This window comes from Haliaeetus albicilla, chromosome 28 (assembly GCF_947461875.1).
Source record: "Haliaeetus albicilla chromosome 28, bHalAlb1.1, whole genome shotgun sequence".
Classification (NCBI taxonomy): Eukaryota; Metazoa; Chordata; class Aves; order Accipitriformes; family Accipitridae; genus Haliaeetus; species Haliaeetus albicilla.
Window position 1 is genome coordinate 3,052,908 of NC_091510.1, and position 27,397 is coordinate 3,080,304.

Below are 27,397 nucleotides of genomic sequence, written 5' to 3' on the forward strand. Positions count from 1 at the left end.
AAATGTGCAACAAGTAGGCCAAGTCTTGATTATCTCTCTGATATTAAAGCCACAGTTTTGGTTTATTTTGCCACGTGGTGATTATGCCATCTGTGAATGACCCCTTTAAACTCCTCTGCGGTCTTCTGGACAAGGTCAGAAAGAGCCATTTTTATGGTTTGCTTTCATTTAAGATTTAGTCTTTGGTTTAGACGATCCCAGTTCATGATTTCTGCCCTGGCCTAGGACTAAGGAGCTCTCAGGTTTTCCTCACAACCCTCTGGCCTGACCTCTGCCCAGCAGCCGAAATGCAGCTCTGGGACAAGGGGATGCTCCCTGCGGCACTGGGGGGACCAGACCAAGACCCTGCCTGCAAAGCCGGAGAATTTCCCAGTTAACAGAGCGTGTGGTGGATACATCTCTTCCTTGCTCGTAGTAGTCAAGCAAGGCAAGAACCATCTCTTTCTTGTTCATCATAGTCAAGCAAGGCAAGAACCACCATAAAACATTTTTACAAGCAACCAGTTGCCACGGGGTTATCATTTTTCTTTGAAAATCCGCAGCAACCATATTGATTCTTTGCTGGGAAAAGATAGAGGAGAACCAAAGCTATGTGTATATGCTCCTTTGACTGTATGATCAAAACTCTTTAAAATACAATAGGGGCTCCCTTCCAGAAATCCAGTTAGTGAATTGGCATGATTTCTACCTTGCAGGTTTTTGCACGTTAGATCAAAAGACAGAGCATTTCCATGATACCGCCTGGATGGAAGCTCTGCTCTGGCATTTGGTGGCAGATTTGCTCTGGCCAGTCACTACCCCATCCAGCCGTCCTTTCCAATGGCTTGCTCCTGGCCGTGAATCATTGCGTCCCTGCTGCTGCACTTGTGTCCAAATGGTCAGGTAGGCTGCAGAAACTTGATCCAGCTGAAAAATACCCTCTGGAAGAAAATTTAAAAAAAAAAAAAAAAAAAAAAAAAAGTGTTTAATTCCCAGCCTGCTTCACTGCCTGGAAAAAAAAGGCTGTGCCAGCATGGGACTGCAGGATGAGGAGGGAGACACGAAACACAGGGCAAGAGCCAGCAGTGGGGGCAGCTGCTGCTTGAGCCAGTGTGGCCACCGAAAAGCTGTTCAGCACGCCGTGCCCACAGCACCACGCCTGTCGCCTATTTGATTTCCATCCTCCTCCCTCTAATTGAAGTTCTGTCTCCTTGGATTTCTCAGCAAGCAATTCCTCAGTGTGTAAAGGCTTAAGCTCCACTTACCACTAATGCCCCTATTGCTCCGTGCAGAGGGAGAAGCGCCAGCACCCACGCAGGCAAGTCAGCAGAAATAGCCGTCCTTCCGCTTGGTCAACGGCATCAATGAGGTCATAACTGCCGGCAAACATTTCTTCACCGACTCGATCTATCAGCAAAACAAACCTCTCACGAAACCCAGTTAAATACAGCAAACCCACTGTTTGTCTTCCTCCTTGAGAGATATTGCAAGGACATTTGGAAATTAATCTGAATGATCATTAAGCATCTTTCTGACACAGGGTAAAGATCAATCTCACCAGCAGGTAGCACACCCAGGTTGTCAATGAGGTGCCCTTACAGAGGTAACAGAAGGGAGGTGTTGAAGTCTTCAGGGATGAAGTGCTTCCCAAAGCCCTTTCGACTGCGTTACGTGGGGGCTCCACAGCAGAGGGGAGTTTGCGTGGCTCGGTTCCTTCGGTGGCGACAGATAGGATCCTTCCAGCTACATTTTGCAAGGCAAGTTGCACGCACTCAGCAGCGCTCTAGCAGGCAGCCAACCATCAGTTTAGAAATATTAGCAGCACAGCGAGCTCATTTGAAATAGCCGTAAGCAGCGAGAAAATGCTCAGAAACACCAGGGTCTGCTCTACCCAACTCCAAGCACACTGGGGAGGCAAAGGGAGCTGCGAGTGGGATACCTCAGGCCAGGAGCAAGTTGCTGCTAAACATTTTTGAGGGCTAAGATGACCCTTCCTGCGCCTCTCCGGTCCCCGCAGCGCCAAGGCGAGACAGACACAACCCACAGCTGATGAAGAGTCCAGCACCGTTTTACCTAATCTGCGAGTCATCAAAACAATCTTGTTCCCTGACTTCTGGTGAGGATAACTCCTAGAGAAAGCTGACGATGATACGCACACCGTGTTTGCTGGAGGCTATCACCTCCTAGTACGGGCATGCAAAGAGATAAGAGCTTTTAAAAAATATTGAAATGCCACCACTGTACAAACCTCCACAAAGCAAACTGGAAAGATTTTCTCCTTTTTAATGGCACAGCAGACCCACTTAGTACAGCTGCTTAGGTGCTATTTTCGTATCCTATCGCTCAAAACCACTGCGTCTCACTGCAGAGAGGGGTGTTGGGGGATAGGATGAAAGAGGAACAGTGATGCTGTGTCTGAGGAGTAATTTTAAAAGCTCCATGAATTCAGTGTAGCTCCACAGAGGAAGGGAGTGCTGCTAGCTGACAGGATACTCTCTGCCATTAATTAAAGCCTGTTTACTTAGGGATCATATCTTGATGCAAAGGAAGAGAATTATTTTTAGAGAGATTTCACCTTTATTGCCATTGAATGAAATTAACGTTAGCTGAATGGCTCACTTGGAAACATAAAAAAGCAAAAGCATCTTAGAGTGCCAATTACAAGCATAAGGTCTGGAATGGCTCTCACCAGCAAGCAGCAGCTACTGGTCCTTGTGCAACAACTCCGCAATGCCCTCTCTCTCCTTCCCGCTGTTGAATTTTCTGGCTTGTGATTCTTCAGAACAGCTCGTTTTACTGCAGACAGAAGCAAGCACCATTAACCGACTGTCCAAGCTGACCAAAAGCTATCCACGTTCATGGCAGCATGGCTACAACCCCAAACCTGCCCCTTTGAGTGAAATCATCATACAATATTTATTCTGAGCTGTTTGCCTGATTTTCGAGTGTATGTTTTGATGAGCTGGAGAGGCACCTTTCCCTGATGAAACCAGTCAGTTCAGGGACAGCTTTGATCTTTGCACATCTTCTGCCCAGCAAAAGGATTTTGCAAACAGCAACCTTGAAGGAATCTGGCTTTCAGCCACGACCAGGAAAAAGTAAATATTACATGTCCGTTGAGAATTGTATAGAGAATTTGAGGGGGAAGACTCTTTTAATAGAAAGCAAATTTGGGAGAACTGAAATTTTTCTGTCATGTTTCAATTTCCAGCGTACAAAATGAAAATGAAACAGATTGGCTTAGGTTGGATTGATCCATGCAGAACTAATTTAGTTTGCTAAATACAATTAAAATTTCTTGTCTCAGGACAGTTCAACATTAATCTTTCCTTGAGCTGCCACAGTGCTTCTCAGGAGCTACAGTTTATTCTCTTCTGAGAGACAGGTACCTGACAGACCGCATGCCTCATGGCCCACACAGTTTTCAATCGAGGCTGGGCAAAATAAAGCCATTGATTCAATGAATTTCATTTTGAGGTATTACCTTTGGTTAATCTGAAAATGCAGTGAAAGTTCAGATGAGAATTTAGGAATCCACCTGCCTGGAAAGCTAAATATTTTTTCGGACCAGGGTCTGCAACGTGTGGCAGTAGATCCTACCTGGCCCTCCAGGCAGGTGGTGGAACCTCCTGTCTCTTTGGGAATTAATAACTTCTGTGGGTAGGTTTGGAGAACCAGGACAGCGATGCATAAACAACAGCTCAGATTCCTCAAGGTGGACGGGGAAAACAAGTTCAAGGCACATCACCTAGATTTTTACATTGCGATGCTTCTGTGCAGAAATCATCCCCTGTGATTGCCAAAGGTGTGATTTTATTGCTCTAAAAGCTCTCTGAATTGTGCCATTCAAGAATAAAGGCAGCAGCTCTCCTCTCCAAACATCTTTGCATGGCTGGATACCTTGTCATTGAATACTTTCTTTCAGGTGTTTTTTTTTTTTCCTTTCCAGCACAGTTTCAAAATTGATCCCTTTTCTCTCAATAAGCTCAGGATTTTGAAGCTTTCGGCTGTAGATGTAACAACCAGTTTTCACCACTAAAAATGCAAGGGTGGAACAGTACACACTTAGAAGTAGAGTTTCAACATTTTACTTTCACGGAAAGGCTATTTCTTTCAAGGGCGCTAATGAGGAGAAGCCTGTATAGGGGAAAAAAAAAAAAATAAAAATCGACATACACAGGTAGCAAAGAAACTGCAGAAGAGTTTCACCCTTCAGTGAAGGTATATTAATGCCAGCCCATTGTTACTCCAGGCTGAGCAGAGCCAGGTTGCTCTGATGGCTCCCACCGGAGCGCTCTCTCCGGGGGGGAACCAGGAGGGCAATTCGCACGGGGGAGTCAGCTGCCACTGGGCACTGGGAGCTGAAAACTTCCATTTGATCTTCTATCATGGGGCTTTAAAAGCACTTGGTGGTTTTTTTGGTTTGGGGGGGGTGTTGTTTGTTTGTTTGGGGGTTTTGGGGCAGGGGGGGCTTACAATTTTATAAAAATCTTCTCTGGTTAAATGGTAGTTTCATTATTCCAGCAATAACTTTGAATCTACACATGCACACACACACGCACACTCCAGCACACTATTCACAAGATAAGAAGCTTAGAGATAAAGGATTGCCTTCTTTTCACTTCAGCTATACCACAAGCAAAGACAAATAGGTAATGCGACAAATCCCCAAGCAGTGAAGGACACTGATTTACACCAGCTGGGAACCGAGAGTGGAGTACTCACTTTCTCTTTTCTTGAGGGAGAAGATTTCTTCTTTCTTTCCTAGGATTTTTCCTGTAGGTATGTGGATCATTAGAAATGAACTAATTATACAGAATGTTTTAAAGATATTTTATTTAACTAGTGACGCTCTTTCAGTTAAATCAATACCTTATGACAGGCCATACATTACACTAGATGGAATTAGGTGTTCAGCATGAATCAAGAAATGGCATTTCTCTTGCCTAACACATCTACTTACTAGCATCTCACTGCAGGTGTTCTAACTTCCACAATGTAGTAACTTCCTAAATTTTGTTGAGGGGCTCTATATCAGAATCCAGGTAAAGATTAGTTAATATTTCACTTATAAGTTTGTGCCCCAGTTTCAAATATATGCCCTTAAGTCTCACCAAAAGTCAGTTGTAAGCTTTTAAGTGCTCATTGTATTGAAAAGTAGATTTAGATGTATCCGAATAACTTATCTACTACCCAAAGCAAAATGAATGTTAGCAGTGAACTATTGTTAACATTATTGTCATATTATTTTTAAAGCTTTTTCTGGTCACAGCTTCATGTTCTGTGTAAGTGAAGCTTCACCTGCACTTATTGATTCAAAGTGTTATTTCAAAAGAACTCATTAATAAATCTATTTTCCTGTTTTTCTCACTTATTCACTGCAATCGCAACACAGAATTAATTTTATCAACAACAAAATTCAGAAATATAGCAAAGAATAATGACAAAGTTAAAAGAGATCACTTTTAGGGGTATACACTTCAAATCATGATTATCCATTGATGACTGCAAAGGTATTCTATATTTTAAGTACTAATATTTGCGGGCTTCTATTGGTGGTAAAAGTACCGTGCTATAAATAGTGCCGTTCCAAAGGAGCATATTGGCAGACAGCACAGTGGGCATGGTTCCGATTTCTCTTGTGTAAATACTGCAGTTTATCCTGCTGTGATTGACATCTGTGCGCTGATATTCTCTACTTCTAAATTTATTTCACCCTTTTCACTGCATTAGCCTTTACTTCAAGCCTGCTTTCATTTGCCTTCTAATTATTTTTAATAATATGTAAGCTGGGGAAATGGGAGCTCTTGCTCTCCCTGTACCGAGAGTTGGCAGAACCCCCTCCTGCCCAGGGCAGGGATGCCAGCAGGCAGGAGATGTTACGCCAAGGGAAGAGGACAGGATCTGTCTTGATTTAACGCATCACCTCAGAACCCATCCAGCACGAAAGGAGTCAGCCTAGCAGGATTAACTTGTTTGAAATATTACCTCTCCATCGAGAGACACGTGCGTGTCACATCCAGGCAAAGTTTTCCCCTTGTGCTGAGGAAGCGGAGAGGACAAGCGCCTGAGAACGATGGGATTTTTCTCTGACTCTGAATGGTTTAAAAGCTGTGGATGTTCAAACCACAAGCGCCCGGTCCCGGTCCCCACTGCTCACAACCCCTTTTAGATTCTCAAATGTGGCCCTTGAAATCACACAGGTTAAGGAAAAAAATCTTATGTTTGACTGGAAATTTAAAACATCTTCCCTGAGGTGTCAACGCAAGCTCGAATGAGCTGGAGAGGAGAGATGGTGCCAAGTTGTGTGGGCTGCCCTCCCTACTTCAGGGGAAAGAGAAGGGAGTAAACCTGGCTGCTCCGTGGCTGCCTGGGTTAAGATGAAATATTAGAATTTTGTTTCAATTTTTTGCTGAGACTGCAACTAAGAGAACAAAACATATCAGAAGAAAGGAACTCGGGAATGGGAAAAAATGTGAGAGAAGGTGTCTGAAACCTGCATTCACACCTCTGTTCTAAATCAATCTGTGCATGAGCAGCATTCTGGCTTTCTATCCATTATCCAATATTCCCTGAAGCAAAGGGAAAGTCTGAACACAAATATTATTGACTAGCATGTGGGACTCCCCATCCTAATCTCTGACTGAACCAAGCAGGCTATCTATCTTTTCAAACACGAAGATATCACCCTTGCTGAAGGAAACCCCTGGCCTACTGGAAGCTCAGGGAATATGAGCTATCTGCTCAGGATTTCCTTGCTTCTCTACCTGCCATTGCTGCAGACAGACTATTGGATTTGAGGTTTTCTTGATCTCATCCATTGCATCCTTTTCTGTGTTCTTAGAGGGTAAGGGTTGGGCCACAAGCTCCATCCTGGACCTGAAAAATTATCTCTTAAAAAAAAAAAAATTGTTAAATCTTGCCTAGTAATGCAGAAGAAATCCTATTCCATCAAACCCATGTTCTACAATTTAAAAAGTACTTTATGCAAAGACTCATGACCAGATCGAATGTCTACATTCTTGTCAGCTGGGGAACTCAGAGGTATCTTCAAGAGGGGCTGGACTGGATTTTCCTCAACTCTGTTGAATTCTTACTTAAAAATAACACCCTTTTTTCACAGTCAGGACAGCCTAGGAGAAGGGAAACTAAGGAAAAGCTAAGACTACTGGGTTTTCTGCCTGAATTACACCTTCTGTAAGATCACCAAAGGCAGCCACACTAGCAATAAGTGACCCCAACAGCACCAGAAATGGCACCTGGGAAGTGGTGGCCATGCCAGGGTGCCCACCACGTACCCCTTGCCCATTGAAGAGCTCCTCAGGCTCCGGCACTTTCCAGGGTGGTCTGTCTTGTCCCTACACCGCTCCAACGCGACAAGCTGAAAGCAGAGCACAGAATCACGGCTAACTCTTGCCCAAAGTATTTATGAAATATTTCATTGGGGATCTTGTGATAAACTTAAAAAATGTTCAGACTGATACCCAGCAACATCTTTTTCCCAATATTTTCATTACTATGGAAGGTAGGCATGATCAGGTTGAACATCTGCTTGGCCCACCCAGTGCTCCATCCTGCCTCAGCAGCTCAGAGGGCGCCAGGCGAGGGGCAGAAGCCGCACCAGGAAAACTCTTGTAGTTGCCGAACCACATAGCATTTCTGATATATAAGACTACCATTACTTTTATACACACGTTTTGTACGCTGCTGAAGTAAAACAGCTGGAAACCCAATCTTTTAAGTAAGGTTACCAGGTAAAACATTTGTATTTCATCTCTATAACTATATAAGCAATAGGAAGTGAATGAGCTACAGTGTGAAGCATTTTACTTCTGTTGCATGCAAGAAAACAAAAAGTCCAGTGCTGTGAAGGATCGTAATCATAGAATGGTTTGGGTTGGAAGGGACCGTAAAGGTGGGCAAGGACACCTTCCACTAGACCAGGTTGCTCCAAGCACCATCCAACCTGGCCTTGAACTCTGCCAGGGATGGGGCAGCCACAACTTCTCTGGGCAACCTCTTCCAGTGTCTCACCACCCTCACAGTGAAGAGCTTCGTCCTTACATCTAACCTAAATCTACCCTCTTTCGGTTTAAAGCCATCACCCCTTGTCCTATCACTACATGCCCTTGTAAAAAAATCCCTTTCTGGCTTTTTTGTAGGCCCCCCTTTAGGTACTGGCAGGCAGTAATGGGCTTAGGAAGAGAGAACAGCCCTCCGCTATGGTCCTCTGTAACCAGAGAAAGATGACCGACATATACAGCTAGTGTATTTTATAGTAAAGTAGCATCTTCAGATGCCAAACTTATTTACTGAACTTACAGTTCTATGTTATCTCTTACAAGCAATGCAAAAAAGTAATATACTTCCTATAGATTAATCCTTGTAATTCTACACTGCTTACTCACAGAGATAACTCTCACTCACTTTGTCTTCTCATTATCTAAACAGACATGCCTTTCCTTAAGTCATCAACAGAGGTCATCACACAAATGCCCTTGTGGAATATTCATTAATCAAACAACTAATTTGAAATGGATCTTCAAAGCATTATTCATTCCCCATCATTCTTCATACATCAATTTAAATGCTTTATGTGTATAATGATTAGGTTGATGTTTAATTAATTGTGAAAATGTGAATTAAAGCTAAATTACAAGACAAATTATTCCACAGCACACAAAAAGCTTAATTCTCTACTGTTAAGTTTCAAAATCTCAGCAAGTTTCCATAAACACCTTTGTTAGCTTCGTACTGTGAGATTAGAGCAGATTAGTTGGCTACACTGTTTAATAAAGGTTATAGTCTCAATGCCACTAATTTACTTCCTCCAATGGCAGAATAAACAAAGGTTAATGCAAATACACATCACCTACTTGTGATTAAGAATAAATAGGATATTTATTATTTGAGAGGCAACTCAGAGAGCCTAAGACAGAGGGAGATACACTGGAGATGTTCTACTTCAGCTTGAGAGTTTATCTAATCTCATAAAGCCCTTAGATCTAATAATTAATTTCTCAGAGATCACCAAAGATAATCCACCACCTGTAGAGCACAAAGCAGGTGATACACTGTGTGACATACATGTCTCAGACACAGCAAAAGTCAGTTGGGTTTATGACAGAGTAGCCTCCAAATTACAGCACGTTAGTTACATCTGTCCTATTTACAAACCAGTGGCTCTACGGTTCAACTGGATAAACCATTATTTATGTTCCTTCCTACAGGTTTTCACACATTGTTGCTCTTGCAGAATGGATATTGCTTCTAAATGCCAGGAGGGCATTTCATAAATGGATGGCTGATCTCAATACACCGCAGCCCAAAGCACTTTAGTATGCCTTCTGCTGAAATACATAAAGTAACAATACACTAAGCTGATTTACAAAAAGAACTTCCCAAATTCACACATGAAAAATACAAATTTTTGTATGTAACAAGAATTAGAACAAATTAAAAATTTCTGTTTCAGTATAGCTGAAAAAACTATGTAAATATGCGTATATATACAGTCAAAGAATCTATATATAGCCAAAGAGGTGCATAGCATGGTGTATGATTAAAAAATAATTATGGTAGGTAGGGATCACATCTAATTTTTATTACAAAAGTGAATATAACTTCCAAACATTTGTTTTCAGCTGGCTATTTAATGGAGGTAGGACAAAAAAGGGCCCTCTGATTAAAAATTTTTCTTCTGCTCACAAAATGAATATGACAAAAGCTGTGCAAAAGGCATCATATTGAATTCAAACAAAAAGCAGGACAGGGAATGCATTTTTCCAGGACAGGGTGACAGCAATTGGTCCCAGCATGGCAAGGCAGTCAGCAGGGGCATTTGTTAGCGCTGAGTCTTACCTGCACAGAGTCCACGTCTGCTCCAGCACCAAGATCTAAACCCACATCCTTTAGGCCTATCCGTACGCAGTACTGCACCAAAGAAAGAACTAAGGTTTCATCACATACGTGTTTAAATGAGTTTTATAATAAGGCTACATTATTGAATGGACAAGGCCTGAAGGATAAGCAGCAAGATTTGAGCAGAGCTACTCAGAGTGAGAGGTTTGTTTTGGTTTTTTTTTCCTTTTCAAAAGTCTGCATGAGCCAGTCTGAGGCACCTCCTTGTTTGTATGGCTCAATAATGAGAAATGCTGAACCTCTACAGCTCTCACTGACTCAGAATCAGATGCACATCCAGTAATAGACCAATTCTCTTAGATTTACTTTCTGCAAGCAACCAAGGAAAAACACCGACTTTTACGAAACACTGCTATTTCAGCAGCAAATCCTTGAGTGCACGGACCTGGGCCACCCAAGTAAGATGAATATTAAGGAAGCTGACTATTAGTCAAGATGAAATTTCAGATCAAATTAATGTCAAAACACAATGCAGAAAAAGCAAAATAGTCAAGCGGCATTTCATTAATTTTCCTGTTTGGGGAAAGTTCAGTAGAGGTTTTCAGATGAACCAAGAGTTTTCAATTTGCTCAGCTGTCTTGAATAATAAGTACCTTTTCCCCCCTTCTTTTTTCTTTTGGTTTTGGGTTGGGTGGTTTTTTTTTCTCCCCCTCCAGCTGGGATAATAGCTTTACGGTCTACAAGCCACACATGCTAAGAAGCAGCAATGTCCAAATTCCACTTCAGCACATCACAGCCCTTAGCAACTGATAAAGCAACATTAATAAACCTGGTCTCATCCACGTCAAAGCAGATATCATTCAGAAGACGTAAAATACAGCAAAAGGGATTGAAGTACATGTCTAGTTTTCAGTGATTTATTTATGAAATTCCTAGGGGACACAGCCACACAAAGGTCTCAAAGCTGTGGTCTGTGGTAAATAGTATGCCATAATATATTTAACAAATGATAATTCAAACCACAGAAAACTATACAGGGAAAGGTTCAGAAAATGTTTCTTAGCTGGGAAGTTACTGAACACTTGGTTTTAACAGTTTTATTATAGCTTAGGGGTAAAGTCACTGCTGACTCTACAAATAAATAATTGCCCCTCTCTGTAGTAGCAGAGGCTTTTTGCTATCATTAAGATTGTTCAAATCCTAGAAAAATTATAGGTCAATATGTAGAAGTTTCCATGAAAACATCCCTGTGGATCATCAGACACTAATGAAGGAACAGTTTCATATATGACAGTAAGCTTTCAGGGGTTATTCAGAACCAATAACTGTAACAATAAATATGAGCAAAAGAAAATTGATTTAGCATCAGAGAAAACCTCAGGTGGTATATCATCCCAGCTCTCAGAGTTAATCACTGAAAAATAAAGAGCAATACTGTACAGAATTCTGTATTTGATTCTATAGCGCCAAGCGTCTGTCTGCAACTGTAAATGCACCATACAACAGTGATACTGTGCTGCTTCTCGAAAGGTCATTTCCTCATCTGGTATAGCTGCTAGAATCAGCATTTACAAGGAGTCAGCCAGAATTTTCCAGCCCACTATTCCACAGCATTACTGCCCTTTTTTAATGCCATAAGCAATTGTATCCTTCCCTTGATGCTCAGATATGCCAACTACTAAATGGGAAATAGTTATCAAACCTCATGGACACCTCTCATAGTACATCTCTCTTGTCCTGCTGCATATCACAACTGATTTACTCCTTACCACACTGCTGCCAGCCTGCAGCCCATTTCCCAGGAGTTCACCTACATCACCTTTCTGTGTCCCATGCTACATTTTATAGGGTAGGTACTTACTGGATATATGTTTTCACTGCTGGCTGCTTTTACTAAGAGAACCCTGCAGAGGATCCACTAGGTTTCCATTTTTACAAACACCTGAAAAATGTTAAACATTGGGAAAATTTTACAGGAATTTAGTTGGCATATCCTACTATGCTAGCAAAAGCTTTAGGCTGGAAAGTTGATCGTGCTGTGCCTGCTGTCAGTCCAAGTGCTCAGAGAGGAATGACGTGTGTGAAGAAACCCTAAGCTATGGACTTGTGTCAGAGAAAACCTCTGTGAGTCTGCCTTTGGTTATTGCAAAAGCTGTGTCCCAAAGTCCATTAGGGTTCTGCTCAGGTTCTCTCTCTTAAATAGCTGGGTTCTGATTTTCCTCGTTGCTCCTTTCTTCCCTCTATTACTTCCACTAACTGTTTCTGTTAAAAAAAAAAAACCACACAACAAACCACCAGACAACTAATACAAGAGCCACACAGTCTCATTAAGCCTGGATACAAAGTTCATCATACACAATGATGAGGATTGTGCAGAAATGTCATTCTTTCCATGCAAGCAAGATGCTTCAAAATCCCAGCCATATCTCTGCCTGTCTCCCAGGAGATCATCCTATAACTTTTCATATTCACATTAATTAATTCAGGGCTTGTTTGTTTTGTCCTGGAGGGTTTTTTTATTTTTTCTTTTTTTTAAGAAAAGGCTACTGGATGGTAACAATGAAAAGGGCAAAAGTCACGTAGATACAGTCTTCTGAAAGGTCAAGCCATTAAGAATTTGCTTATATCCTTCATTGTGTCTGCACTTTTGCTACTGATACCCAAAAGCTGACTCCCAAAGCTGAGCAGGAGAGTCAGCTGTCCCGGTCCCAGCTGACACCACATCAGCCTCCATTCATCTGCTCTGTGTAACTTGGCTCCACTCAAGGTTCTCACTGAAATTATCTCCAGTGTTTACCACCACAGCCCTTCCACTCTGTGTAAACAATTCAAAATATCAGAAGCCATTAATACCCCCTTTGAAACATCGCGTCCTTGGAATCCTTGACTACTGTGACAGAGTGAAGAAAAATGTAATTTAACAACATAGTATCAAAAACCTCACGATGACTACAGTGAGGTAGAGGGTATGCTTGCCACCAATCCTCCAGCCATTTTGATTGTCTGCTTTAAGACTTTTCCTTATTCTTTTAATTGATTTAAGAGTAAAATGTTTGAGAACCTCTATATTCCTGCTACATACAGGTTATTGTCGAGTAAAGACAACCATCAAAGAAAAATAAAAGAACTCTTTATTCTCATTTGCCCCTTGAAAAATACCTGCTCAATCAAGAGAAAAATCAGGAACAAGAGATGGTAAAATAAAACTCTTTTGGAGTTTTCCAGCAAGGAAAATAGCCTGTTCGGTTAGCTTTTACTGTTCAGTTTTTTTAGAAGTGGTCTTGCCCACAGACTTCTATTTTCTCCTGGATCTCCAGGAAGATAATTCCAGCTGATGACTTGTGGAGCTTCCAGTTCCTACCTTTTATTCTTTAGCAGGCAGTAGAGAGAAACATCTTTACCAGCTTAAAGCCTCAGTTCCTTTACTAGCACTATTACTTGTCTTCAAAATACATTTTCCATCACCCATCCAACATCATTTCCCAGCGTTGGTGCAATACAATAGCAAAGCCTGTGGTTTAGCAGAGAATTTCACATTTCTGGCATTTAAAGTATATGCTACCGAAAACTACTCTCTCTCAACAATAACCCCATGGAAAATGTGAAATTAGTCAAAGTAATTATTTGCAAGGACCTTCATTCCATAAAACAGTGGAAAGTGGTTTTTTCTTCTTCGCTCTCTCCGTTTCTAAGCTAAATAAATTTCGGAAGCAAGAGACACCTGAAACAGACCTCTGTATTTTGCTTAACTACAATTATCAAATTGTCCTGAAATCACTGGATTTAATTTGACCCGCTCATTTTATAAAAGGTGATGGGGATATTTTTGATAGCATCGTGACGGTGATTTTGGAGTACTTACAATAACCTACCCAAGCTAGCAGGAACATTGCTTTGGTACCCCCACATAACCCAACCCCTGCTGTTTTTCCTTCCAGAATACCCTTTTCTGATTTTAACTTGGATTTTTGCTACTCTGAAAACAGCGTGAGACACAAATCTTTTCCAGGTTAATCACGCAGCCTCTGAGGTCTCTCGTTTTCCTTTGGCGAGATGAAATGTGAAGGTCCCTGGATCTTAAGGACATCTCAGGACAGTCTTAAGCGTGGTGACTTTCAGATCTGCCAGCACAGCACGGAGCCAGCAGTGTCTCCAGGCTGTGGACTGTTCCAACCTCAATGATTCTATGACTGCAAACCAGCGGTGCTGCGGACACCAGCTACAGGTCATTTGCAGCTGCTCCATAGAAATGTCCAACCCCTCTGTAGGAGGTTATAGAAACTTTGGAAAATAAGGATTCCTGCGGTTCTGTGATGAATTGTGAGGAATGACGATGGTCCTTGAGCCAATAGCATCCCCCTCAGTTGTATTTACAACCGTTGCACTTGTCACACACCTGGACTGGTCATCTCGGAGCATGGCATCAACGTTACCATCGCACTTTCTTTACCAGTCTCAGCTGACCGGGGTGTCTCAGCCTAGCACTAGGCTCACCCTGAAAGCAGCAGATATCACCCACCCCTTGAGCCACTGCCAGGGACCGGTCTGTCCACCCTAACTGGTTAATGCAGTTTCCCAGCAGCGTGAGGCAACCTGACAGTCATTTGGGGATAAAAGGATAAAGCCCTGACATGTGTGCAGTCTTAAATCCACCAGGGTCAAAACTGGGTGTCAAACCACCAGATTCACCCACAGAAAATGCTTTTATCACCACAAGTTATTTTGGTTTTAGTTCCCATAGGGTAATAAACTGTACTGGCAGAAGGCACTGCGATGCTGGTCTAACGCTTGGAGTTACAACTTTAGGAGACAAAAAGTTCATACCCTGAGTTACAGCAATTAAAAAACTGCAGTCAGGTGGAAGCCTAGACCAACATAAGCAATACACATATACAAAAGCTGATGACGTTTTGCTTTTGTGGATCTCAGGCCAGCTGGGAATGCACAAGGGAGGATGACTGGTGCCAGCACCCTGAAACCGAGTCACAGCTCTCCTGGCCACCTCCCAACCTAATCACACACACACATTTCAGCATTATCAGCACAGCTGCTTCTGCACCACACAGCAAACCAGCCTGCGGGTTAATTGGTTGAAAAATTAACCCAGAAAGTGAAGAGGAAGAGAAAGTTGTGGGGTCTTTTGCCTCAACTCGCAGAGCTGTCACATGTAAGCAGTTGAGCTGGCACTGCTGGACAGGAGGACGCTCCCTTTGGGGGGCATTATCCTGTTTTGTTAGCAAAGGTTTTGCACCGTGAAGTCACAAGCTGTCGCAATATATAGATGCGTTGCTAGTCTCTCTAGCCAGACGCAGACCTACTTCCATTTCCACACCAAGTGCCCCCCTGCCCCGCTCAAAACAGAGCACGTATTTCAAGTTCTTCAGCCCTGTAGAAACAGGTTTTCATCCCCACATCCCATCTCGCTGCTCCCTACCTGTTTCGGAAAGGGGACAGAACTTGTGTATCCCTTTTTACACATTTTCCCTTTAGTTGTCTAGGTACAGCCTCAAGTACCTGGACGCGTATCACAAAGCTCTTAGAATATCAGTCAGCAAAACCCGTACATAGTTTCAGGCAATATTTGCCCTTCTTCTACTCCTCTGTTGCAGTCTAACCACAATTTCACTTATCAAAATCACTTCTACTACAGGAACACAAGACACCAGTAATATCCTTGATTCCTCCTGCTCTCTTCCTACGTGCTACATAGGTAAATGAAAGATGGACTGTCTTATCTTGCTGGGGTGCCTTCCATCATTTTTAGTGCACTTCTCCCTCAGAGCAGGGTTTGGCTGAAAAGCTCCCTTTGCAGAGCACAGACACCACCTTCAAATTGCTAACTATGGGAACATGGGTATCCAGTGTCAGAATTGACCCGGACAGGATTTAGAAACCATTCAAACAATGACAAACTGCAACAACAAAACCGTAAGACTTTGGAAATTGGTGATTCTTACCTTTTTTAGAGGCTCTGTTAAGAACTTTAACAACCACCGTGTCTGAATCTCAGCCTCGGTCACCACATCCATCAAGTCAGTGTTGCATCCTGCTGCTCTGGACTACAGCCGTTATCTCAACTGTTGGCTAATAATTCAAACAGAATCATCTTGGAATTCCTCTATACATCACACTATTGTTCTAGTTTTGATCTCATTTGCCTGATCAGTGATTAAAGCAATAAACCTCTGAAATTCAGAGGAATATGAGAAAATACTTAATAAGTAGGGGCAAAATCCCACTTGAACAGTGCTGGCTGTACCTGCTGGGAGGAAGTCTCTAACTTCTGCAGTTAAATTCTGCAGAAAAAAAAATTAAAAGGTCTTAGGATTATCTGTCCTGTCTCTCTTCAGCAGACAGCTAACTGTCATCTATATAAGTTAAGTGGGACTGGTTATGTTGCCAGCTCTCATGCTTAGGACTAAGGCATATTTTTGCCTGCTAGTTAAAAGATTGAAAAGTTAAATAAACCAAAGGACAGCAGGCCACCCAAGTGTAATAGCTAGCATTAATGGAAAGATAACCTAAGTCTCACCACCCCTTGGGTACCAGAATTTTTATAGTTTAAAGTACAGGTCTCTTATACCTTCCATTAACTTCAGTGAGAATTGCAGAGTCTTAAAACTTCCCATTTTAGAGACTGGAGTCAGAAGCTATCTGCAGCACTGAAAATTTCACCTCATATATGAAAGGCACAGGCAAAATGTGGTATTGCTCAGCAGGCAACAGGTTCAGATGTTACTTACCAAATACAGATGATGTCTCCTTGCAACATAGTCCATCGATATCTTTGCTCCTCAGACACCTCCTCTGTAGGCTGAAGAATCTCTGAACCTAGAGAGCAAATTCTTGCTGAATTCAGAAAAGCGCTTTTATTGGGAGTATTTCAGGATTTTAAAAGCAGCAGATGCTGCAGAGTTCCAATGATAAGGAAGTTTGTGGTGATCACGAGTAAAGTTGGGAGCCACGGGGAGAACTTAAGGGCTCCCATCTTTTTTTCCCTGCAGTTATGAGATAAGGATTAGGTTTTTCCCCTTTGTGGAGTGAATCAGTATCTGTTCTGAAACACTTGGTGAAGTACTCTGTTAACCTTGCTGCTCCTTGCCATAAATTTTGGCCCACTGATAAGGATGAGTAATACTACAAAAAAAAAATCCAGAATGATTCCTTTTTTCTCCCACTGTGGCTTGAAAGAGCTATCGTACTGCAGGGGTTTTTTTTATTGAATCTTAAGGCATTTAAGGAAAGATTTAGGTGTCACTCTTTGAAAAGAATATTGGACCGTGAAGAGCATGCAATTATGAGGTACATAGCCAGATGTTGACTCAAGTGTTTGTTTTGATATTTGTGTAGGATATGACCTGGCTGATTCCTGTCTACTCCTGAGTAAAAGCTACCGAATGAATGTGCACTACAACAAAAATAACAAAACCAGCCAAACCAAACCAACAAAAAATGCTTTATAATTTGAGTAGTCACTGAAAAGGCTGGATAAAACCTGAGGATGGAGCTTTTTCTTTCATGCACTGTTTTCTTTTACCGTGGTGAAGATGTACTACATCTAAGTATTCAACACAGACTCGTTATTTCAGTTAAGTAATAAGCTGGCACGCTCAAGGAATGTTTCATCAGTATCTTTGGTTTTCCTATTGGAAGAGATATGGAATACTAAAAATGAAAGTCCAGGAAAAAAAGTGCATCATTACCATAAACCAGGCTGTACCATACAGTGGGCAGAGCACATCTTTTTCTCTGGTTTCTGTAGCTCTGTACCAGAAGCAGCGGAGAGCCCAGCACGGCTCCTCCTGCCACCCGAGAGCCCCCAGCATCACAGCCAGCACTGAAGTTTGACATGGATTTGAAGCAAAACAAACTCACCAATGAAGTTAGTGAGTTGGACAACAGGAAAAAATGTAAAAGCACTGAAAACAAAGACCACAATGATGAAAAAAGGTTAAAAAAATTTTTTTTTTGGGGGGGGGGGGGGATGTCAGCCAGTTTTTTGGTGGTCCATAGGATTCTCACATTCACAAAAAATGTCTCAGTAAATGTTTCTTTTGTTCCCAGACTTCTTTCCCTTTCTTGTTAACGGGAAAGCCCACAATGCTCTGAATAAACACTAAGACAAACAATATAGTAATATTGACACATTTTTCTGAACCTGAAGAAACCTCGAGTCGTATCTTCAAATACCTGAGTGCCAGGTTATCTGGATTCAGAATTTGGTCTAAAACTACGAATCAAGGAGAAGATATCAAAACCCAGACAAACTGAAATGCCATGTTAACCTCCCCCAAAGGAGTGTTTCTGTCCAGGGTGCAGCCAACTTCCCTCAGAGGCAGGAGCAGAGCATGAGAGCGAGTTCAAGGCATGTTTTGGGGAAGAGGTGAATGCCAAACCTTGCGCGGTTTGCACACTGCTAACTCCTGCCCTCCTGGAAAATCCTCTCAAAACACACACTGTGCAGTAAGATGGGGAAAATTCTGGCGCAGAAAGTAAGAGGGCTGAGGAGGAAGGTGAGTAGTATTCAGTCAACAGCTGCTGCTTGGGGAGGGAGGGAAGGAAATCTAGAAATATGGAATTTTTTAAATTCTTAATAGGACAACTGTCCAACAGGACTTGAACCCAGAAGCTGGGAAATGTGACAGACTCCCTTGCCTCCCAGCACAGCCTCATGCTAAGAGCAGCTGCTGGAGGGATGCTGGGAGCATCCCACCAAGGCAGTGCCACGCGGCCGGGGACTAGCGCACCATCAGTAAGGAAATAACTTTGGGCCGTATTACCCTTAAATGAAAAGGGACGCTGCTCCTGCTGTTGGCAGCAGAGGACCTGAGCAACCACAATTTTAATTGTGCTTACTGTGCTGCGACTTAAAGAGACAGATTTCCAATCTGTCTTTGCTGACCCTGAGGCCCTCCCTATTTCAGGTTCGCTTTCATGCGTGTACCTTAGGTCAGACGGATACAGAAGTCTCTCCCTCTCTGTGACCTAACTGCTCACACAATTTAATTTGTGGATTTGTGCTGGCAGAACAAGAGGTCAGCTCCTGAAAACCCAGCCTTAACGTGTCCTGCTGACAGCTTCTCAGATATTGCCTATCTGCTACCCATATCACAGCGGCTGTATTCTCTCCTCATAACAGTAACAAACCTCCTTTCATTCTCCAACCTGTCATCTTTTCGCCCTGTGAATTTCCAATAATGTCCTAAAATACCAGCAGAGACTGAAAGAAAGAGCTGAGAAAATACTGCAACCGATGCTATGGTCCTGCATAATCCCCTAAACCATGGCATATATTCATATAAATCGATAATAAGAATAAAGGCCTGGAACAAAACAGTACAGGTTTTCCCTTGTTATTTGTTTGGGTTTCTCTTTGTCACTCCATGTATGTTAATATAAAAGACTGTAAGCAGTGGTACGCAACCAGTGCATTACTCTCAGCTAATGCATGCCTATGAGGCATTCCAGCTGCTCCTTCAACCTGAGCTGTTTTGTAATGCATGTGAACCTTGTTTGAGCTGGCATGATATAGTATCTGGAAGAGCAATTTAATGCAATCTCTCATCTATTTCACTGATTGCAACCATTTAGTGCAATCTTAAAGAAAGATGATTAGAACTCACTGGTTCTTAATGTTTAATTTATTTACATTCATGTCTGCTAGAGAGCCATTTCATTCATCTCCTAAACGATAGCATAAAATCATTGAAAAATGATGTGCAATAAACATTATTATTATACTGCTGTCCTCACTAGCAGATAACAACTGCTGTCATTCGTAACACTGATTGACCTATATGGCACGGCTCTTTAAATTCTAGCCATAATAAAACACATTACAGGCATAACAGTTCTATATTGATGCCTGGCACAATAACAGGTTTTTAGTTAAAATAAAATTCAAGCAAGACTGGCATTTCTGTGCAGGTAGGTTGAAGCACAGCTACTCTTCGAAAGAAAAAGACCCAACACATAAATGTCATATTAGCTGAAAAGAAAGGGTGAATTTTTGGAACCATGACTGCATCCTAATTGGCACTTCTGGTGTTGTTGCCTGGTGCAGAGGCATTCATATTAAGCTGAACAAATGCCACATTTGCATTTCCGATAAGTGCTAGCGTTTTTCACATTTCTCATGCCTCTCTTGTTTAAATAAGCATACCTGAAAAGTTACCTAAATTAGCATGCCAAGATAGCTTACTATCTCATTCTCATTGGCAGAATTGTGGAATTTTTATAATAATAACCTTGATTCAAGGTAAAGAACCCTGCCAACAGCATTTGGGGAAATAAAAATAAGAGCAACATGAAAAGTTGAAGTGACTGCAGTGGATGTCTTCTAACAAAGCAGCAGACAAGAGCCTGTGCCAACAAACATGAAATATTTAACGAAGTTTCTAGTAAATTAATGCATTCATAAGTGTAAAACTTTTTAACATAATACAGATATTTTGTGATTGCAGTGTTATGAAAAGCTGTTTCTTTTATTTGGCAAAAAGCAATATTTGTCATATTATTATTTCTTGCAAAGGTACTGTACTATTATGAAAGAAGGTATAAATTTTTCTTGATGGAATCAAGGTACTAAATAATTGAAAGTTACTCTTCATTCCAGCTGTGCAGCGGGGCTTCTAAGTTTCCAGTAAAAAAAACCCTGGAAGTAAAACTAAGTTACTCCTGCATTATGGATGGATACATACAGAACTATATAATAAATACAGGTATAATGCTTTAACTCACACCCTCCCCAACCACAACACTGATTAGACCTATCAAAGTGCTCCGCTAACAAGGAACCTGGAATCAAAATGCAGCTCTCATTCAGGAAACGACTGTGCGAAACAGGCGCTTCCCGCTTATACAAAATTAAAAGCATCTTACTTTTCTTGAAATTCCAACACTGAAAGAGACAGACAGACGGAGGGATGGATGGACTCTGTTCTCTCCACATCACTCCACGTTGCCACCCGAATTGCTTGCCAGGTTCTAGCCTGTCCCACATGGACAAACCCTGGCTGGCCAGAGAGGTTGCCCCGGTGTCACTGCCCTTTGCCTGCCAAACTGATATTGCCAAACTGATATTACTCAGAAAAACTGACCCTAACTCCAACTTTAGGCTGAACTTCCACAGCTGAAAGGTAAAGGAACAACCCATCTCATTTGATGCAGACTGGAAATACTACACACAACGTTAGTCAAGTGCAAAGAAAAAAAAAAGCCAGAACCCACTTTAAGTTCCTTTTCAGAGAACAAGCTAATGCTAGTAAAATAAGGATACTTGGGAATTCACAAAGGACTAACTATATGAGGGTAAGTAGTTCCCACCACTATTTTTCACTACTGCTATACTTAATTATTTTATCTTTATGCTTGCTGATATTATTTCTGTATGTACCTGCACACATACACACACTTTTATGGCAGAAGGGGGTGAGGGAAGAGTTTGGAGAGGAAGCTGGTGATCTTGCAGACCGTGACGGCGGTGCCATGGGAGCACGGCCACAGGGGTGTCTCAGCACCAGTCTCAGCACTGCAGAGCGACAGCTTTTGGGGGGACAAACCCTGCGAGTGCCTAAACAGCCGCTCCCGTGCAGGAAGGGGAATGATCTTATAAAGCTGCATTCTCTGCTCTTCCATAAACAAAACCATAAATGCCATTTCCGTGGCATAACTCTTGAACAATCAGCCTCTCTAAATGGAAACATAGCTACTTATACAACTGTTTCATACAACTCAAACCCAAACAATCTACTTGTAAACAGCAGAGTTTCAGTCCAGTCTCAATGATGTACAAACAGTATTGGCTTTTTCTTGTAGCTTCTGTGTTTCTCTTACCAAATTTCGTGGCTGCTTCTTAAAATGCTGAGTCTTCCCTGCTCTAAATAGCCCTTCTTGGGATTGCTGGAGCCAGAGGTTCTGACCAAAGGCTGTTCAGGACATGGTCCAGCCACTTCCCTTTCCTAACCACTGAAGCAAAACTCTTTGGGTATCAGCAGGGGACAGTGGCACCTTTCAAATTTCATGCCCACATCAGCTGAAACAAGAACAAACCAGGAAATATTTCTCTGATGTCTTCCCAGTGTACCTAACTGCCATATGCTAGCCTGAGGTGGCTGGGGTGGTAGGGCATCAGCTCTGGGGGCAGCTTTGGGTTTTAGTTCTCTGGGGATTCTTTAAAACCCAGCAAAACTTGCTTGAAGTGCCCAGGCATCAAATGACCCGCTTTGTTAAGTGCAGTAGAACCACCCCATCACTGTGCGAGGAGCCTTTGCTCTCTATTGGAAGTAAAGGTTCACCTATTTCTAGTGAATTTTGAACAACTTTTATTGTCTTGGCAAGAGATTAAGAGTCCCTTCCCCACTTTTCTCCATTTTGCCAGCAGGAAGAAGAACAGCTACCCCAGCTGTGCAGTCCCTCCAGCATGGCGTACACATCGTCAGCAAGAACAGCTTGCAACAGCTGGAAAGAAGTCCTGTCCTGGAGAAATGAAGCTGTGCTAGACACTGTAAAATTAGGAGTAGAAAATGTTTGGTGTGGAAAAAAAAAAAATCCATTTCCCTGGCTTCCAATAACCATTATCATTGCTGCCTGCATCCAGCTAGACTAAAACATCCTGACAGCTCCAGCTCTGCTTGTTCATGCTTCATCATTCTAGCACAGGGCGACAGAATGGATTCAAAAGCTCTGGGACCACCACTGTACAGATCAGTAAGAATTTCCATTAATGCTGCATGATCGCTACTACCCTGAGTACTACCCTGACCACTACAACTGTGAAAGGGGCTTTCTGATAAAAACAGGTTTTCGTGTCAGGTTAAAAAAAACACAAACCAATACAACAGGTTCAAAATATGTCCAATGTCTACCAGAAACATGGGAGCAGCGGAGACAGCCATTAGTCAACCAAGTCGCTCTGAACTGGCAAACACCAAACCAGGGATGTGCAACTGTACCAGCCAAGCACGGACCCCCTCTGCCTCCGGTCTCACACAAGTAGCATTCATCCCTTTAGCTGCTATTCCACCTTCCTCACTACTTAGGCTATGGGCACAAGAACACATTAACTTTTGGCCAGCTATCTCGATTTTTAAAAGGTGTAAGTGACAGCACAACTCTTAAAAGCACCGCAGGCTTACCTGAAGAGCAGCAAAACCACCCGCGGATGAATCAGGGCAAATCATGTCACAATTCCAATCACTCGCACAGTGTAATTTGCTCCAGGTTTATGACTTCGGTGTCAGCTCCTTGCTCAGGGGCGCCTAGTCTTACAAAGTCTGAGCTAGTCACACAGCAAGATTTAATGCCGATAACTGTATCTCCCAAATCCTTGTTATGTATGTGCTGTGGGTAGCACAGGACAGAGCAGGCAAAAGGCAGCAACTACTCTCTTAAGCTCCTTTTGAAGCTTCTGGTATTTCATGGCTATCCGAGTGCCAATTAGGACTCTGATTTAAAGTTTCAGCAGTCCCCAAGGACAATAGCAGCCACAGCAGAAAAGTAAATACTAGAGTTTTCCTTTGCCTTACACTGATCAAGGAAACAATGACACCTATGCATTTTCCCATTTCTCTCTGACTATTATTTGCAACCAAAACATAACTTCTAGCCAAAAGAGTAGAGAGAGTCAGGCAGAATGGTGAATTGGGCCCAGTGTGGTTTTGTTCCTAGGAAACAAACGAAATTATGATGTTGTGCCAACCAGAACAAGGCTGCAAGAGCCAACCTATGTGGACAATTCCTTTTATCTGATCACCTCTTACACTGTACACACAAGCAGACCAGTCCCTTTTACTAATTTGGCCTATTTATACTCCACGCTTCTTTAGAAATTATTGAGAAAAGCAGGCAAATTATGGGCCCAAAAATCTACATGGTTCTGTTTTGTACAAAGCATTGTGACCTTTTTCTGCTCTCCAATAACTACAAAGCATCTTGTTTTTAAAAGTTCAAACTCATCACATTGTTAATCCTGGATGACGACAAGCGCACACCATATATTTGAAAGATATTGGTTGGAAAATAAGAATGATATTAACATTCAAACTGATTAACCTTTGCAGGGATGTCGTCTTATACTGGCAGAAGATGGGCTGGATATCAACAGCACTATTTCAGGTGTCCGATTGAAGCGCTCTGATTCACCACCCCTGCGGGCATCCATCTCCTCCCTCTGGCTCAGGGGCAAAGCTGGGCTCTTCCAACGCTTTCCTTTAACACGCTTTAAGGCACAACGCACACCTTCAAACCACCACCATCCAAGCAATGGTGCCAAGGATGGAAGACCAGGGTAGTAGAAAACCTTTTCCAATCTGCCTAGGCACTCACGGTACGAAGTCAGCCAGCTCAGCTTAAAGGCAATTGTGTCAGTCTCACTTCTCTAGCAAGCAAGGGAAGGACCAACCTGCTTGAATCTATTCCCCAGCCAGGCACAGAGTCCAGCTGGCAGCAGCAAAGCCTTCCTTAGGCAGAACTAGAGAGTCAAAATGGTTCAAGATTGCTAGGGAAGGTATTTGTAAAGCCCCTAAGATTTCCAAAAATTCACCAGAAAAAGTAATAAAAGTATTGTCATATCTGCCATTCCGTTTGGGTACCAGAATTTGTGTTGTTATTACTTTTGATTAAAAAGATTTTTTTTTTTTTTTTTTTTAAGAAAAAGCTCTTAAATTACTTCTTTTAGAGGCAACTACATCTCCTTTCTTTTTGAATCAGTAGCCAAGAGTGTAAAATGAAGAATAAGAAGTCTCAAGTGCCTGAGAATGGCAATGAAACCTGGTATCCATAGTAGTAGGAAACAATATATTTTTCCTCATTTCCTTTTCTGACTCCATGTGCAAGATGGGGCTCACACTGCAGTATGGGGCAGTATGAACTGAAAGAGCAAATGGCAAGAACAAACACATCTTGGAAAGAGAAATATGAATTAGTGAATGGAAGCTGCCCTGCAGAAAATGTAAACTGCACCAATTTTATTGCTATTGTATGTTCTGAAAAGGGGACAATGCAGCCTAGGTAGGTGAGGAATGATAGGGTACATTAATTCAGATTGAAAAACAGTCTACTTCACATAGACTTCACAAACAAAAGACAACCTCTGCTTATTTAAATCCAAAAATGTTTTGCATCTAGGTTTGTGCTGCTTAGGTTATCCTCCGTAAAGAGACAAAAGATATCATTCTTTTCATTACCTAGAAAGTAGCATTCAAGGAAATAAAGCCCTGGCTAATAGCTATGCCTTAAAAAAAAAAAAAGGTAATATGCAGGAGAAACCTGGCTAGACTTAAAGAGTATTCAGCTGCTTCACCAAGCTATGCAGCAATTGCCTTCTCAGGCTATAAATTGTGAGAATGGGAACAATTGGAATCTGAAAGTGCTTTTACGATTACCACTTACTGTTTGTGGAGCTGGTATGTTTTCAGAGGTATCACCATTACATGGCAAACTCTGATTAAAAAGATGAAACATAAGAGTTTTATTTATAAGTAATACTAAATAATCTCTGGCTCCTTTTTATTGCACATAAAAGCTAGATTAGAATTTAGAAGTTCTATTGTTAAAGCTGCTGTTATTAGCCAGACCAAAATACTAAAAGAATGTTAACCAAATCATGTATAAGGCACTAAAAGCGCATAGAGTTCAGATCCTGTTTCTATTTAAATGAGTGAGCACTTTGCCCCTGACTTCTGCAGGAAGGGCTGAACCTGGGAACTGTGTAGGCAGCGACTCATCCGGCACAGGTCATCTTTCTTTTGTATAGCTCCACTGAATCTCCACCCCATCATCCTGCCTTCAGCCCTCTAATGGGCTCCAGCAACTTAGCAAAAAGGTTAGAGGATGAGGAGGGCATCGTCTCCTCACTGCACTAAACACCAGCGCGAGGCAGGGAAAGCCCAAGGAACACCATCCCCAATGCACGGCGTTATCAGAAGGTACCTCCTCCTAATCCGCTTTTGGGGTACCAGACAACCAAATCACCTACAAAACCATAACCAGCACTACACACCAGCTGCTAAATATACCAACCTATTTTCCTTTGATAATTCCTGGGCTACTTCCGTCTTGTTAATTCTTCTCTAATCTCAACCATGGTAACTGTCTCCTGCTGGATAAGCATGCCAGTGTATTTGCAAATCTTTAATAATTTAGGCACCATCTGACTGACCATATTCTAAAAAGATCATCTTCTGTGGCCATCCGTGCTTCTTTCATTTTCTGCAGTTGCAAGAGAATTACTCTTGGGCTACCCTTTCTTTTCTTGCACCTCTTTTTCCTAAATTCTTACTCTTATTTTCGCCCCCTGCCTGCTTTCCAGTGATCACATGTAATCTCCCCTGATAAATATAAGAATATCCGCAGATGCCAGTGCAGTGCCCTTCCAATAGCAACTTAAAGGGCCTGAGGGCCAATATGCATATAAGTAAACTGCACGATGCTGTACCTAGACATCCTGTGATCTGGTGGCCTCTTGCCCCCAAAGAAAGAGAGAATAAGAAAAAAAAATAGCGTATTTACATCACTGAATTTCAATACCTCCAAAGAGCTTTCAGTCTTTCATTAGGCCATTTTTGACAGTGAAAATAAAATGGCTACTATTCCAAAACAGGTGGTGGAAGTTACCACACTCTTCACATTCATCAATATCATCATGAACTGAAACTTTCTTATTGCAGTTATTCCTTTTCCTTAAAGAAAGGGGCTGCTTTCAACGTACTCTGAGCCAGGACATCAAATTTCTTCTCCCTTCCTCCACCAAGGCTGCAAAGCCCCATCCAAACCCCTAGCTGAAACGTTACCAGCCCACACCAAGGCCACCGTTGTCTGGTTGTCGTTTTAGCAGCACACATGCATCTGGTAACCAAAGTATCTTCCGGCAGCATGTCCTGCTTAATAACCAGCACTAAATAGCATAAAACTGGGGCCCGTGATGTGCTCCTGACACCTCCGCTTGTAGCATTCAGTGTGGAAACAGGTCGAATTCAGCTCCGTTTCTTCCCCACGACTGCAACTATGGTACTGAACACGCACCCAGCGTCGCTGCGAACTGCAGGATGGCTGCAGCTTTGCACTAGAGACAAGGCTGGACAGAAACTACTTGCTGCTCCCTCCCTGCCCAGCACTAGCACTTGCCAACACAGACACCTGGCTTCTAGTCCAAAATCATCCACTGCTCTTCTGAAAGCATCTTTGAAAGCAAAAGTGCTGCGAGTAAATTCCTGCCTTTTATGCATCATGTACAAATGCAACACATTGTTACTATTCCCCTGCACTTGTTTCGATACAGAAAAACACAGCGCGAGAAAAGGGATGTACAAGTCCTCCCTTTCATACCTGTAAGCCAACAGACTGCAGCCGCAGCTTTCCGACCCAGTCAAAGCAGCAGTCACAGCCTGTCCCCCCCTCCCCGCCATGCAGAACGAGCCCAGTGCTCTCCAGAATGACAGTACCTGTGCAATTCCCAAGGCACCAAGGATTTGTCTTCCTCCTTTGTCACTGCTGAGCTGGAAGGAGACATTTCTTGCTTTCAGTGGATGGGAAACAAAACCTCCTCGTTTCTTAGACC

At 42.3% G+C, this 27,397-nt stretch overlaps 1 long non-coding RNA gene across 2 annotated transcripts; it reads right to left on the reverse strand.

The window, feature by feature from the left end:
• Positions 1–564: 564 nt before the first annotated feature.
• On the reverse strand, positions 565–27,397 carry LOC138682448 (uncharacterized). 2 transcript variants are annotated; one of them, XR_011322532.1, is made up of 5 exons: positions 27,282–27,397; positions 16,584–16,671; positions 4,705–4,755; positions 1,245–2,775; positions 565–920 (listed from the first exon to the last, which is right to left on the reverse strand). It is a non-coding gene; the product is annotated as an uncharacterized lncRNA (long non-coding RNA). The 2 variants fall into 2 exon arrangements; XR_011322531.1 differs by having other exon boundaries at positions 565–2,775.